This window comes from Zootoca vivipara, chromosome 7 (assembly GCF_963506605.1).
Source record: "Zootoca vivipara chromosome 7, rZooViv1.1, whole genome shotgun sequence".
NCBI lineage: Eukaryota > Metazoa > Chordata > Lepidosauria > Squamata > Lacertidae > Zootoca > Zootoca vivipara.
Genome location: NC_083282.1, coordinates 46,358,687 through 46,375,658, shown reverse-complemented (window position 1 = coordinate 46,375,658; position 16,972 = coordinate 46,358,687). Strand labels below are relative to the sequence as shown.

Genomic DNA, 16,972 nt, shown 5'->3' with positions numbered 1-16,972 from the left:
TCACAATATCAGCCACTTCCCACTTCCTTTTAAAATTTGTAGCGTAAAGTGACAGGTACTGCCAGTTACCTTAATATACATATTGTGAAATTTGCTGCAATCTGCAAGCAAGTGTAAGTAACTGGAGTGAAATTTACATTTTTGCTGAAAAGTTCTAGCCCATGGGAATATGGTATTCCACTCATTTTAGTTTTACATTCCATACCTTGTCTTACAGAGGCCAGGCTAGTCTCATTTGCAGAAAAATACAGTCTGGCCACCTGCTTCTTCTTTGGGGAATATAAACAGGGATGTACAAGCAGGTTTCAATATTCCAGCCAATTAGCAGGAATCTTACAGCACTGTTTGGGGGCTCATATAATGCTGGAGTGATCATTTTTTTACCTGATGGTACACATCTGCACGTAATGCTACTCTTCTTGCTTGGATGCTATAAGTAAGCTATTCTTGCTTGGATGCTATAAGTAAGCTATTCAGGGCTTAAGCAGGGCTATTTCTTCCCTCAGTTTTCTTTTTTATTTCTTCAGCCAACACCTTTGGCAAACCATGGCTGAACTTCCCTCAAGATTCTGTAGGTTTTGGAAGTTTATAGGTCCTTGCTAGGGCATTTTCACATTATTAATAATAATCTTTTAAATAATGAAATAATATATTTCTGAATATTTGGGGAATCGCCTCAATATGCAGAATTACTACCTTTGTTTGGATGATGGACCTGTTTTGCTTACAAACTAATGGGCATGGAATCACCTAAGTTTTGTATTAGAGGGGATGATGATGTTTTCATTTTATTATGTATTTTATGTTCTCAATGTGCATTTTAATGTTGTGAACGGCCCTGTGATCTTCAGATGAAAGGCAGTATACAAATTTCAGTAATAAACAAACAAACAAATAAATACAAATATAAAAAAACAGCTCAATTCCATTTTCGGCTTTTTTACGTCCTTCACTCAGGAATTGACTCCCTTGCACTTTGAGGAATTACACCAAAAATGTTTCCTTAATTTCTCTAGTATGTTAGCAGTGTGAGTAAGCATAGAGCAGGGGTCACCAAACTAAGGCCCGGGGGCCGGATGCGGCCCAATCGCCTTCTAAATCTGGCCCGTGGGCGGTCCAGGAATCAGCATGTTTTTACATGAGTAGAATGTGTCATTTTATTTAAAATGCATCTCTGGGTTATTTGTTGGGCCTGCCTGGTGTTTTTACATGAGTAGAATGTGTCATTTTTATTTAAAATGCATCTCTGGGTTATTTGTGGGGCATAGGAATTTGTTCATATATTTTTTTCCAAAATATAGTCCGGCCCCCCACAAGGTCTGAGGTACAGTGGACCGGCCCCCTGCTGAAAAAGTTTGCTGACCCCTGGCATAGAGTATAAGGTAATTTGTGGATGGAAGAGAGCTGCTGATTAGAGGACACAGAAAAGAATGTCTGAGATACACTTCATCGTTATACTAGAATTGATAGAATGGGAAACTACCATGCAGACATTCCTTAAGCCTCTTCAGGTCCTATTTATTTCTGATACAATATATTCCTATTATTATATGTAGAAAAAGTAAATGATCCTGCAAGACCCTTCCTCATATGCCTTTAAAATATCTGGGTTTCTTTTGCTGGAAGAGGACAAATTACCCAGCTAGGTCAGCTTTGTGGTTCAGCATTCTGTCCGCAGCATTAGGCAACACTATCTGATTCAAAGGAATGGGTAAAAGATAAACAATTGTTGCATAGAGCCAGGACAAGTTGCCTGTTAAGAAGATTTTAACACCTTCCCCACAGTATGTTTTTTTCTTGTCCCCCCAGCAAGGTAGATAATGTCTTTTGAAAAGCTTCTTGATTAATATTTTGCAATCATTTTCAGTTAAACTTTTTTTATTGAGTATATACCTAAGTATATTCTCATAGTTGTGTTTTTTTTAATCCTCATAAATTTGTTATCCTACTTTTTTGTACTAGTGACAATCAATCTAAAGGTGACATTGTGCAGAAAAATATTTCCTCATCTCAGTTTTCACTCTTATTCACCCTTATTCTTTTATCCTATGAGGCAGGCAGGCTAGATATTGCCTCTCTGCATTCCTGTTGGACTTGGTAATTATAGAGATGTTTGTCATCTCCTCTCTAAGGTAAACAATCCCAGCCTTTGCAATTTTCCTGTACAGAAGAATCAGTCCAGACCCGTGAGAGTTCATTCCCCTTCCTTTTCTGGCATACTCCACCCCCACAATACATTTTGAAGGTTTTTTTTTCATGAAATGGGAGACTTGGAATGAATACACTTTGCTAGGTGGGATTTCTAAAGGTGTGCCATGTGGCCTGTTATGAGAGAGCACTAGGCAGTAAGCTTCTTAGAGACTGAGTGAGTGAGTCAGACCACCTAGATGGCAAAGAGTCATGTGATAAAATTCAATCAGTTTATTTATGCAGACAGACATGGAGAAGAAATATCTAGTGATTAGACTCTGAAATCAAGAACATGCAAATTTGGTGTAAGATGCACTTCCAGTCATTAAGAATAATTGCACCCAAAACGACTCAAAGGGAATGATGAGAAAGCCAGGGATAATACTGAGATCGACTATTTTCCTAAACAAATATAAGTACCGGTAATCCAGGTGTTTAGTTTGTACGTAAGAGATAAAATGAGACATTCAAAGCTCTTTCCCCCTAAACATTAACCTTCAGGATCGGGAAAATAGTCAGAACTGAGCATCAGGAAGACATCTTGCATTATTTCATTTTCATTTTCAACTAGGCCCAGCTTGCTGAATTTTAACACACAACATAACAACTCATTATTTACAGATATGCTGAAAACATGATTGCAGAATGCATAGTAGAATATTTTAATTGTGTATTTTCTGATGGTCATTTTTATATTTGTGTTCTGCATACTGACTATAAACATATATGAAATCTATTAAAATCATACAAATAATTAGAGTAAAAACAGCACAGCACCAGCCCTTTCATTAAAAGCCCCAAAGCCTGTTGGAACAAGAAATTCTTCACCAGCCAGCACAAGGACAACGAAGAGGGAGCCAGTCTAGCTTCTCTAGGGAAGGAGTGATTGCTATTTAACTTCTCAAATATGCTCTTCCCCTAGGAGCATGTATATTCTTGTATCAGAACAACCGGCTGGTTGTCAGGAGAAGTGGGGCTTCAAAAGCATTGCGCAGGTTGAAAATGGGTCTCCTACACTTGATCTTAGCCAAAAGGCCGAGAAGTGATGTCCTGCTTCTTCTGGGGTAGTTTGTCCGCCTTTGGTCCTCACCTGTACTCAGCTTTCACCTGTGGCTCCTAGAAGCTGTCAGCATGCGACAGTAGCCACACCTCTGGAAACAGCTTTGACTGTCTGGCTAAACCAGGTGAGGGAACTGATAGGTCTCAAACTCTCAGTGAGTTAGGGGCTTTCCCTACATGTGAAGACAGGCTCTGGAGAATTGAGTGGGTCCAATGGTCAAGAGGGTGATTTCATTCATGACAGAAAAGCTTTGGGAGTAATCCCTGTGGAAAAATCTTCAGGAGAAGAAATGACTAAGCAATAAACCTGACACAAATCCTGAGTCGAGTCCCTAATACGGTTGGATGATGTCTTGTATGCCTCCTTCCAGCAACTCTTGCAGCCAAGCTGGTGCCAAATGTATTGCTCTGATTTCCTTTAGACCACATCAGCAAGGCCAAGAGTGGGGTCTTGTCATCTGGGCAGCTCAGGACCTCCATATACATTGCCCAGGAAGTCACTCCATCCCGTGAGGCGAACTCCATTGTCTCTTGAGACAGAGGCACTGCTGTAAGAAGATTTTTCTATTTTAGCAAGGATTTCCCTTATCCAAATTATGCATTTATACATTATGAGAATCCATTTCCCCCCACTTTCATTCTTATCAACAAAACAGCGTCTGATGAGGGGTTTTGATATGTATGGTGGGTGACAAAACAAATTTTTGCCAGCCTCTTTTTGCTCAGTTTATTTTTATTTTGAAAAGCATTATCTTAAATACACATACAATTAAATTTCTTTGGGATGTAGAAAAGAGACTGCAGAAATGAACATGCTCTGAATTGAGCTTTCTGAGGATTTGATAGGTTGTGTTACAATATCAAATTGGTAAAATCAACCAAGGAGGGCTTTAATTAGAACCTGATGTTTAACTTTATGAAAGTATGCTTGGGCATTTTTAAACTATATATATATAGTTTATGAGACTTTAAGGAAAACAGATTTTTGCCAATGGCCTCTATCAGATGAAGTAAACGGTAAACTATTTGGTCAGATGCTTTGAACCAAAGCAGAATTAGCTATGCAGGTGTAGGACCTTAGAAAGTTGGGATCTTGTGCTACATATAGGGACAATTACAGTCCCATCTGAGAGCTTGTTTGCATCCACTTGGGACCTCCATGTACTCATGAGTTATACTTTAGTGCACAACTGGAATGTATGAAGCAACCCCAGGGAAAAGGAGGTTGGCTATGAAACAGGGTTTCTCACAAAAGCATTGTACCTTTCTTTGTATAAACTGTGACACCTATGAGCTGCTTGTTATTACTTTAGAGCAGATGCAGTGGGAATAGGAGTGATTTGTAGCACAATCCTACCAAATTGATGCCAAGGGTAAATCTTTGCAATAAAGACACTGCAGAGACCTCTTCATGTAATGTGCAGCTTGCTCTTTAATCTTTGTGGTATCTTAAAAGTCAGTTAACCAAACCTCCTCTTTTGTCAAGAACTTAATTGAAAAAAGGTACTAGGGAATTAATGAAAGATAATAATGAAAGTCCTCTCACAAAGTGCCTATCTTGAGCATGTCCAGAATTGTACAAAAAGGCACCAGCAAAACATAAAGTCAGGCAGCGGCTTGAGGTAGATCATCTCCTTAATAACGAGGGCCAATCTGAAATCCTTATAAAGGGTCGTAATATTCCATACCTCTTTCCAAGCTTAAATAAACTTCAGGGCACTGCTAGCACACCACATATGGTAACAATGTGCTGCCAATTAACTTCGTAATTTTAGGGGGGTTTTCAGCAGGGTTGAGAAGGCTGAGTGAAATGGTTCAAGGCTGATCTCAAAGTGTTTCTTCCAGGATTTAATAAATGGTTAAATGCGGGAACATTCTCCACTTTGAGACTATAATTTGTGCCAGATGAATCTGGAGAATACTGTGAGGTACAATAGTGCATAGACAGCAAAGATGGCTGAAAGATTCATTCAGTTGTGTGAGACTTGCTTTCTAGGCAGAATTGGATAGGGCGTGTAGAAAGTGGGGAAGCTTCAGTGTGTTGAAGGCTTTTTATTGGTATCTGCCTCTGGATTGAGAAGTGGGTGAGCCAAGCTTTCAGGGGAAGGCCATCAAATCTTTCTCCTTCCCTTAACACTGTCAGCATTATTTGGGGGCATAAAAGAAACTTTTGGTGCAGGACTTCAAGGCAGGGTAGTGGCAACATGTCACCCCACTGCACTGGCTTCCATATTGTATTTTGGGCCCAGTTCAGAGTGCTGGTTTGGACCTTTAAAGCCCCATACCAGTTAGGAGCAGGATATCTGAGGGATAGCTGTCTGAATCACCCTGCTCATTAAGGTCATCCATAGAGAGCCACTTGTCGGTTCAAATCCATGTTTTGAAACAAGGAAGAGACTTTATCTGCTACCACCCCCATACTCTGGAACACCCTGCCCTGGGGAGGTTTGTTTTGCCCCCTGTTTGTATGCCTTCCACTAGAGCAGTGGTTTCCAATTAGCTAAGTACTGCAGACCCCCTGCTTTTCAAAAGCCAAGCCATGAACCCTCTACTTTTGAAAATGTTATCTATGTGATAGTTTTTATTATGTGCATAGTGCCAGCATAACCCTCCAACATGTCCCAGCACAAAAACAGGACAGGCATCTTCCAGTTTATAACTATTTCAGGTAAATAACTAAAGACCAGTACTGTACTTCTAATTAGCATTCAGCGTACATCATTATTAATCATTTTTTGCAGCAGATTGAGTACGCAGAGTAATTCATACTCTTATCTTTTCTGTCCTTGCCACTATCATTCCAATTATACAGAATGGAAACTAATGTTAGTAGAGATAGTATCTAGCTCTCTGTGTGGTCTTGGGTAATTCATGAGCTAGGCTTTAGTTGTCCTTTCAGCCAGTTTGTTGCTCTAGTAAGAAATGACATCCATAGGAGTGACTGAATTCAACTGATACATATTGATGCTGTGCTCATGACCTGGCTTGTTTACCTGCTGTAAATGTGTGTTGCATTTGTATCTGTTCAGCATGACCTTAAGCTATAGAATGCACTTTTCTGTAGTTATTTGGTCAAACTGGACTTTGCATACAAGATCATGTATACAGGACCCAGCTAGGGGTGTATGTTACTCTGTCTGTTTAATGAAAAGCAGTATTGAGGGGCTGTACTTTTCCATGAAATAGCTCAGACTGTGTGAATGCACACTTTAACTCTTTCCTTGCTGGCCATATTCCTGCTCAAAATCACCCTTCCCAAGCTGCCTTTTTCTGTGATTTAGCTTTTATTTGCTGTTATAAAAATGTATTTTTATGTAATGTGTCATTTGCCCCTTATTCTACATGATACCTCAAGTATATGTTGAACAAAAGATTTCTAAAATTATTTCCTTCTCAAAGGACATTGATTTGAGCCTCAAAAGCTGGAAGAAATGCTAGATCTGTGACTTTCTCCATTCTCTTTGCTGTTAATTTATTGAATTTGTTGTAAGATACCCTCCCAATGGAGACAATGCCTGAAGACATTGTTGAAAGCTGCCCAGAGTGGCTGAGGCAGCCCAATCAGATGGGTGGGGAATGATGATGATGATGATGATGATGATGATAGCAGCAGCAAGGGAGACACAGATTTCTTGTATATGCTCCCATCTTCTTTTTCTTCTCCACACGCAGGCTACATTATCTTCATCTAATCGAGAAATGAAATCTATACTCACACTCTATTGGGATTGTAGTGGGAGTTACTCTGGCACTATACCAGTGCAACAGCCACCTTATCCAATATATTCTCGGCCCTGAAAGAGGGGGGGGGGGACAGGGACGAAGACAACTAGAAAATATAAAAATAGAAGACATGACCATAGAGTCTCAGTAGACTCTGCAAGTGCCCCATCAGTCAGGATCTGTCGTGCTGCCACCCACATGCTGCCCGCACATGGAGGGAGCCAATTAATTTATGATGATGGGGGCACACAACACAACAGCCCCAATCACATAGCTTGCAATGATCCCACTATTCTCAGTCCTACATGCAGAAGTTTTATTCCACTTCTGCTACTCACACCCAGCATTTTGTAGCACAATGCACAAAAGGGGAAGAAGAGGAACCCTCAAATTACAGCACCAACAGTTTCCTGTGTAGGACACCCATACAGAGCACACACAGCCATCCCAAGGAAACAGTCTGTAAGAAGTGGCTTCCTGACTTTGACCAGGGGTATGTTTGCAGATGAATCCAGGGTTTTTGGCAGAAGCTAAGTACTACTTATTTTGGTGGCCAATCTGGCTGGATGTAAGATAACTTGCCTCTTATGTACAAACATCCATAAAGTAGTTTAGTTTCCTGCTATGATGGGGTGGCCAAAGGCAAGCCAGCTTTGAATGGCAAAGGGCACAGACAGTGACTGTTGGTAAGCATCACAAGACATTTTGTCCACCACAGTTAAGAGGCCACAAGGGATCTGTGACTAATCAGAACTCACAACCGGATGACTGAGGTGTCTCTCGTAAGGAAAAGAAGAATGCATTTTTAGACTTAATCCAATTACTGGTGGGAGATGTTTGCTGGAGGAAGCCTTTTTGTCCCTTTCTTGAAATTAATTAATAGTTGAATATAGGTATTGGAGTATATGCTTGTGTTAGATATGGCACTTGCTTGCTTGCCGACAGGCAGCTTCAGCTCCTAGCAGCCAACACCTCCTGACCAGCCCCAGAGGCACCATTCGCCTGTGGAGCTTGTAGCCAGGGCTGCTGCAACAAACAACTGTGCAAGCCTTTGGGAGGCAGAGACGTGAGAGGGCATCAGAGGAAGGAGGGAAGGAAAGAAAGAGGGACAGAGGCCAGTGTTGTCCGTGGTACCCCAGGGTGCCACGACACACTGGTTGAAAACCACTACACTAGTAGGATCTGAAGCCAGATCCTACTAGGGTGGGGGAAAGGATTCCTTACCAATCACTCTAGCAACAATGCATGCAGCAGTGCCAAAGCCCTTTCTGAACAGTATCTGGGATGAAGGAGATCCTGAAAAGGGAAAGGCAAATGTGTGGGGCAGTCTGAAACTATCTTGTACCTTGGACACTGGTTGAATAGACAGCAGAGTAGCATGTGCAATGTCTCTTATGGCATACAACCAAGCTTGGAAGACTTACTGTTTGTCATGGAACTTGAAAGGATACAGAAGCCTGCCTGGAACAATTAGTTCAACAACCCCACAGAGGAACAGCGGGGAACATCCTGGTCATTGCTGCTGATCATGGGGTGGGCCTCTCTCACGATCAGCATGGAATGGAGTGTGGGATATATTCTAAATCTGAGAGAGCAGCACTCAGAGAGCAAAGGAAGTAACAGAAAGGAAATAAAAAGCCGTAATTAGGAGCAGGCGCACATAGTCCCTGGACCTAGATGCAAGTACGATTTTTTAAGGTTAGAGAGGAGATGGAGGTGCCACATGGGTGCTTAGTTAGTACTCATGCATCAGCCTCCCCATCACCACCTGAGTATACCGGTACTTCCACATTCCCCATGGAGTTTGCAGTGGAACTCTGACATTTGCAGGCACAGCTTGCATACAGGCTGTGATACTGCAAGTTATAAGTTCTCACAAGTGTTTGGCCATTAGCAGCAATAGTTAGATCAGAGTGCCTCGCCCTTGCCAACAGAGAGTTTAGTTGATATGTGAGGCAATGCTGTTTGTTGTTGGGATGGAACAGTCCTAGTGCAATACAGTTGAGAAAAAATGCAGTAAAGGGGTGCGAGACATATTATACATTATTATAATATGTGATCCTTCTTGTTAGCTATACAGGGTGCTCTCTGTCCTTCCCCCTCCCCACTCATTGGAGTGGAATGGGAATTGCTATTGACATTTGTGTCTGGAGTCTCCAAGTGTAGTATCAGAGAAATATTAGTAATGTGTGTTGTGAGGTCAGGCAAAGTCCTGTTTCTGTTTCCCATCACCAAAGTTCCCCTGCGAGTTGTAGTCCCATAGCACATACCCTTGGAGTTGTGATTTTTCACTGTAGGGTTTATATACTGTTTCAGTGTGTGTGAATCGGTTCTAAGTTACACCATGCCCTGTTCCTTGTTGTGGCTAGGCAGTTGTCAATGCAGGGCTGCTTCTTTTATTTTCCTCCCTCCCATTGAAGTCAATAGAAGGGAAATTTGCTCCAGGTCTGGGGCTTGTGCAAAGGTGTGCCATTAGTAAGGTGTGTTGCTGTGGATTAAAGAGGTACTGTACAGCCTAAAAACAACCAACGGTGCACCATAATTAAAACAAAAACACACCAGAAAACCAGTAAAACAGCAGTATAAGCAAATGAACACAAGAATTCAGGAGAGTCAGGCAAACGAAGACAGGGTCAGATCTTGTAGGTCAGGAAAAGACTGGACAAGAAGTCTGGAGCAATTGATGGCTGCTGCTTCGCATAAAACTGAGCCAATAGTGATCTGGTGGAAGTCATCTGATATGTCAGTGGTACATACTGCTGGCAGTGCTATTATGGCAGTGAAGACACCCCAGTTGAAACTGGGTGAACTCATGGGTGGGTTATGGGCAGTACATGGGACGAGAATGCTATACAGTACTGGATTTTCCATCTTCTTGTGAAAGGTAGCTAGCTGCCTTATACCTGGACAGATGATAGTGCATCTGGTTTGGCTCTAAGTGCTCTGTGTGCCTGTTCAAAATCAGGAGATTATGAGGTCTGGAAGCAGTGATTTCAGCTATGAGGCAATAAAGTGTGCAGGATCATTCCCTTCCACTCCCTCGTCAAAGAAATAAAAGCATAAATTAATGCTCCTATTTCAGTTTTATGCATCTTCAAGCTTGCTGCATTCATCTATATTTTCTTTTTGCAGTTCTTTTATCTGTTTGTCATAGATTTGGCATAATTCTTTTGTTGCTATAGTTGTTTTTGTCAAGCCCGTGTTATGTTCTGTTAGTTTCATTTCCATATGAAGCATTAGTTCTTTTCCAAGTATTTTTAATAAGCTCCTTTATGCCTTCTTGTTGTGCTGCAAATTCTTCTTTTAATATATTGTTACCATTTTCTTTCTCCAGGGAGGAAGAGGGCTCTTTTGATGGTGGCACCATCTTGGCTGCGGCCTGCATTGGGGTCCTTGTTGAAGGGTACGAAAGGAAGGAAGAACTGAGTGTCTTTTCAGCTTTTCTTAATCCTTTCACATTCTTCTTTCCTTTCTTCACAGTTTGGGGTTTTTAGACAGCAGGGGCTTTTGCTCCAAGCTATTTTTTCTTGTCCTTGGAGCATAGTTTAAGTGGCCATCATCTTTCCTTTGTGGCTATGCCCCCCTCAACAGGTCCCCTTATGGATCAGCAACTGGATAAAGAACGGAAAGCAGAGAATAGAATAAATGGACACTACATACAGCAGAGGAATGTAAGAAGTGGGGGTCCCCAAGTATCATTCTTAGGAGCTATGCTTTCTAACTTGACTATAAATTACTTGGAGTCAAGGTGAGAACTGATATGGTCAAGTTTGATGATGACCCCAAATTGTTCAGGTTGATAAAAACAAAAAGTAATTGCAAGTAACTCTAAAAGGATATTTCCAAATTGAGTGAATGAGTGATATGTGATTCAATGTAAGCAAATGTGAAGTGATGCATATTGGGGCAAGAAATCCTAATTTCATGTACATGCCAATGGGGTCTGAACTGGTGGCGAGTGACAAGGAAGGGAGACCTCAGGGTTATGATGGATATTGATTACCCTGTTGACCCAGTGTGCAGCAGCTGTGTAAAAGGCAAATTCCATCTTGAGGATCATTAGGGAAAGGCTTGAAAATAAAACTGCCAAGAGGATAGTGCTGTTTTTCAATTATACAGTGTGACTGCACTTGGAATACTGTGTGTGCTTCTGGTCACAGCACCTCAGAAAGGCTATTGTAGAACTGGAAAAGGTGAAGAAAGGGGCAAGGAAAATGATTAAGGGGCTGGAGCAACTCCCCTTTGAAGAAAGGTGGTTTTTAGTTCAGGGGGGAAAGCAAGTACCGGTAAGTGGGAACATGGAAAAAGGTGTATAGAAGTATCAATTGTGGGAAGAAAGTAGATAGATAGACTTTTCCCACCTGTCTAATGTCCAATGTAGCTGACTCCAGGGCAAACAAAAAGAAGTGCTTCTTCACACAGCACATAATCTATTAAATATATTTCCACTGGATGTAGTGATGGCCACCAACTTGGATGGCTTTAAAAGGGAATTAGGCAAATTAATGGAGAATAGGGCTATCAATGGTTTTGCATCTAGCATCTGAGGCAGTATGCCTCTGAATACCAGTTTCTGGGAATCATCAATAGAAAGAGTGCTGTTGCACTCAGATCCTGCTTTCAGGCTTCCCATAGGCATCTGGTTACACAGGTGCAAACAGGGTGCCTTTGATCTGATCCAGCAGGGCTCTTCTAATGCTCTTAACCATTAAAACAGGGGTAGCAAACATGGTGCCCTCTGGATGCTGCTGACTTACAACTCCTACCATGCACATTTATCTGTTAATGTATTTCTTGGTTACTTACTATTATTAGAATTGTCAAAGTTTAGTACTCACCCTTCACCCTAAGGCCCCAGTGAGTTACATCTCTTAAAACATAATATTACACAATATTTAAAACAGTACAAAAGAACTTAGATACAAGAATAAGGTGGGTCCTAAAAATACAAATCTCAGGTGTCAAAAGCTCAGGGTTAAGATAATAGTAGTGTCAGCAGTAATAAAAATGAAGTACTTTACTGATTTTTGAAAGTGAAATGAATTAATTGGTGACAATAAATTGGAAAATTCATTTAGAATTGGTAAAATTTATTTACAGGTGGGAGACAGAAAGAGGGGATCTTGATACACAGCCTGAGGGCAACAGAAGCTGTCTCCAAGCTCCTTGCTACTCTGGAAATGATATGGCTGGTTGCCACTACCCCTTCACTCAAGCCACAAGGGCTCAGCTTGCTCTCTGCTCTGCATGGCCCTTTGATGTCAATGTACCATTCTTTACCATCCTTTCACAGGGAGTCAAGCAGATCACCACACCCCATTCTTGTTCCTTCTTTCCCTCTTCTCTCTGTTCCTCGTTTTCCTTCACCCACCAGCCATCCAGATTGCAATGGGGAAGTGAGACCAGCGGGGTGATGGGGGGCATCATTCAGGGCCCTTTAACTTCCCATGACTACTAGTGTGTGTGTTTCTAAATGTTTTTTACCACTATTGATTGGGAGGAAAATCACATTCTCTTCATTCTAGTGGAAGGATGTAATTTTCCCACATTGCTGAAGAGTGGGTTAGAGAAACCTGTCTGCTCTGATGCTCTGTCATTGCAGCCAAGAAGGCACCATTTCCCTCCCCATTGGCAGTGACAACACAATTAAGAAACACTCACGGTTGTCAATATCCTCACTGAGGAGCTGATCAGAATTCAAGTGCTAACGGCAATTCTTTTATTTGGCGAAAACCAATTAATGTGAGTTACAGGAGCTTCATGGGGTCATCTTATGACCTGGAATAGATTTACCCCATTGTCTAAAGTTTTTTGTACTGTCTGTGATTCTCGGTTATTTATGCCTGGCCTCTTCCTCTTGTTTTGAATGTGCAGGGCAGCATTGGTGACTCCCCCACCATACACAAAAGCCAATAAAACTTTATTCTCACTTAGATGCCAGTAGACTTTATGAGTTATATGAGGAAGCTCCTTGTAAGGTGGACATCAAAATCATCAGACTATTTAGAAATCATGAAGCCTAATTGCATCAAGTTCTTCATCTGCATTCTCATTTTTAAATCATTTGTGTATAGTGCATTCACAGTTTCCTGACTTTTCATTTTTGTTTGACAAATCTTAAAATAGAAATTGATACTATTCACCATTTCATGAAGACCTGAAGATAATGCATGATTGATCTCCACCCTCTTTGGAAACATATTCTGTGATTGTTTGATTGTCATGGCAATGGCAGGGAGTTGTATTTTGGGCCTCTTGTGAATAAGACTGAATTTTTCTCCCTCAAGGCACTTCAACCTTGCCTAGAGAAACTGCATACTACAGATTTAGTGTTATGTTTCAAGTCATGGATTTATATCTCTGTCATGTTCTGACATCCCTCACACCCTTGGGGATTAACCTCTGAGGTCAGGGAGACTGTGAGATTCACAGAATCATCACTTCTCAGCTGTTTTGTAGTTTAGGCATAATGGTATATAGCCCATGATGGGCCCTTTGGTGTTGGGAGGCAGTCTAGCAGGATTCATATTGGCCAGCAGTGGTAGAAGTTGCACCAGTAATTCCTGCAGGTTTTAAGCCTGCTGCTGCCAGTATAAGCCAACAGGCTTTGAGTAAAGAAGTGCTTCTGCTTTAAATCAGTAGAACTTCTATCCCAGTTCTACTTTATTCATGTGGTTACCAGACTCTTTCCCAGAACATAACTGTCCTATTCTCTTCCATCCATCTTCCAGTTCCCTCCTCTAGGGTTTCAATTCTGCTGCACTTAACAGAGAGGAGGCATGATTGAAAGACTGCAGCAGCATGGTGGTGAGAATTAGTATTCTGCCAAAGTGTTTGTATAGATATTTTGTGTGTGCTCCAATGTTTGGAAATCCTGTCTTCTTCAGATCTTCTCTATTTGGCTCCATACATTTATGAAGTAGAGGTGGATTTCAACAGTTCTTCTTGAAAGTCTTTTTTTAACTTGTACTGAGCCATTAAATCTGTCAACTATATATAGTTATCAACTCAGACTGAACCCCAACTCCACCTCACATATTCCCCTAGTGACACTCCACGGTCTAGCATCACTTCCAATGTAAGTGAAAATTTGGCGGGCATATTGAGCTTGGATCACAAATTAACTTTGTGAGATCTTTCCATTTTTAGGAAAAGGGTTGTCTCTCATTAGAAACATATTTAGGAGAAACTCATATGCAGAAAGAGAACAGATGTCCTGGACTAATATTTGCATGAGGTCACTTCATGCATATTATTTTTAAAAGGGATCCATATTATTTTAAACAACTTTCACATGCCTATGTTTTAACTGTGATCTACTGAACATGGTAGAGCACATTTGCAGTAATAAACTGTTGAGTTTATACAATTCCACTCTGCTTCAGTTAGGAAGCAAGGCGGTCAAGCAAACACACTTGCACTTGCTTTGTTTACAAAGAATTCCAACTTTGTGAATTTTGGAAAATACAGTATGTATTATTTATGAACAGAACAGTTCCTTGTGGATGCTAGATTAATGAATTGTGATCAGTCATTAAATTGTTATTGACAATTAAACAACTATTCAAGCTGCTCAAACAGTTTTTAATGTAAAATTGTGCTAGTGAAATTTGAGGCATCATCATGTCACACTCTGCCTAATATCCCCACACATCTATATTATTTAATGTAATTTATTATTTTAATAAGAAAACCAACTTTTCTTATTAAAATAATATCCTAATATCCTCACACATCTATATTATTTAATGTAATTTATTATTTTAATAAGAACACCAACTTGAGGTCCATTTGGGGACTGAAAGTCAGGGCATAAATTTTCTAAAATAAAATATACAATAATTTAAAATATATGTCCTTTCATTTGAAGGAGGGTGGCAAATGAAGCATTTTGAAATGCACAGCCCACAAAACACCTTTCAAAGGACTCTGGAAGACCTGACAACCAGCTGTTGTCTTGTGAAGCCTATGGCAAAGTCTCCACCAGTCCGATCTTGTGGAACACTTTGCAAGGGGCCTTGCTGATTGTCAGTTTTGTGAAGCCCTTTGCCACAGGGCCTTGCATGTGCCACCAAGCACCTGATTGGCACATTATGTGATATATTATTATTATTATTATTATTATTATTATTATTATTATTATTTTATTATTTATACCCCGCCCATCTGGCTGGGTTTCCCCAGCCACTCTGGGCGGCTTCCAACAGAGAAATGAAATGAAATAATCCATTAAACATTAAAAGCCTCCCTAAACAGGGCTGCCTTCAGATGTCTTCTAAAAATCTGGTAGCTGTTTTTCTCTTTGACATCTGATGGGAGGGTGTTCCACAGGGCGGGCGCCACCACTGAGAAGGCCCTCTGCCTGGTTCCCTGCAACTTGGCTTCTCGCAACAAGGGAACCACCAGAAGGCCCTCGGTACTGGACCTCAGTGTCCGGGCAGAACGATGGGGGTGGAGACGCTCCTTCAGGTATACTGGACCGAGGCCATTAAGGGCTTTAAAGGTCAGCACCAACACTTTGAACTGTACTCGTAAACGTACTGGGAGCCAATGTAGATCTTTCAAAACCGGTGTTACGTGGTCTCGGCAGCCGCTCCCAGTCACCAGTCTAGCTGCCACATTCTGGATTAGTTGTAGTTTCCGGGTCACCTTCAAAGGTAGCCCCACGTAGAGCGCATTGCAGTAGTCCAAGCGGGAGATACCGAAAGCATGCACCACTCTGGCGAGACAGTCTGCAGGTAGGTAGGTTCTCAGCCTGCGTACCAGATGGAGCTGATAGACAGCTGCTCTGGACACAGATTTGACCTGCGCCTCCATGGACAGCTGTGAGTCCAGAATGACTCCCAGGCTGCGCACCTGGTCCTTCAGGGGTACAGTTACCCCATTCAGGACCAGGGAGTCCTCCACATCTGCCCGCCTCCTGTCCCCCACAAACAGTACTTCTGTCTTGTCAGGATTCAACCTCAATCTGTTAGCCGCCATCTATCCTCCAACCGCCTCCAGGCACTCACACAGGACCTTCACCGCCTTTACTGGTTCTGATTTAAAAGAGAGGTAGGGCTGGGTACCATCCACATACTGATGAACACCCAGCCCAAACCCCCTGATGATCTCTCCCAGCGCTGCATGAAGATGTTAAAAAGCATGGGGGAGAGGACAGAGCCCTGAGGCACCCCACAAGTAAGAGCCCAGGGGTCCGAACACTCATCCCCCACCACCACTTTCTGAACGCGGCCCAGGAGGAAGGAGCGGAACCACTGTATGACAGTGCCCCCAGCTCCCAACCCCTTTAGGCCGTGCAGAAGGATGTTATGGTTGATGGTGTCAAAAGCCGCTGAGAGATCCAGCAGAACTAGGAAACAACTCTCACTTTTGTGCCTAGCCCGCCGAAGATCATCAACCAGTGCGACCAAGGCAGTTTCAGTCCCATGATGAGGCCTGAATCCCGACTGGAAGGGATCCAAATGGTCCGCTTCTTCCAGGCATGTCTGGAGTTGTTCAGCAACCACTCGCTCAATCACCTTGCCCAAGAATGGAAGATTTGAGACTGTGCGATAGTTGGCCATATTGGCCGCACCTAAAGATGGTTTTTTAAGAAGTGGTTTAATAACCGCCTCTTTCAACAGGTCTGGGAAGGCTCCCTCACAGAGAGAAGCATTCACCAACCCGTGAAGCCCATCGCCCAGCCATTCCCGGCTAGCTTTAATAAGCCAGGGTGGGCATGGATCAAGGAGACAGGTGGTTGGTTTCACTCATCCAAGCAGCCTGTCCACACCCTTGGACGTAACAGATTGGAATTGATCCCACGCAACTGGACTAGACAGTACTCTAGCACTCCCCCGCCCCGGCCCTGCTCCCACGGTGGAGTCTACCTCTTCCCGAATCTGAGCGACTTTATCTGCAAAAAACTTGCAGGAGATCATGCGGCCCGAACTGGGCCCCGATGGAGCAGGTGGTTCCACTAAACTGCGAACCACCTGAAAAAGTCTCCTGCTGCTGT

General features: G+C 42.2%; 1 protein-coding gene across 6 annotated transcripts in view; it reads left to right on the top strand.

Moving 5' to 3' along the window:
- The window catches only part of ST3GAL3 (ST3 beta-galactoside alpha-2,3-sialyltransferase 3), a 191,127-nt gene that overhangs the window by 146,152 nt on the left and 28,003 nt on the right, over positions 1–16,972 (top strand). The window lies entirely within an intron of this gene.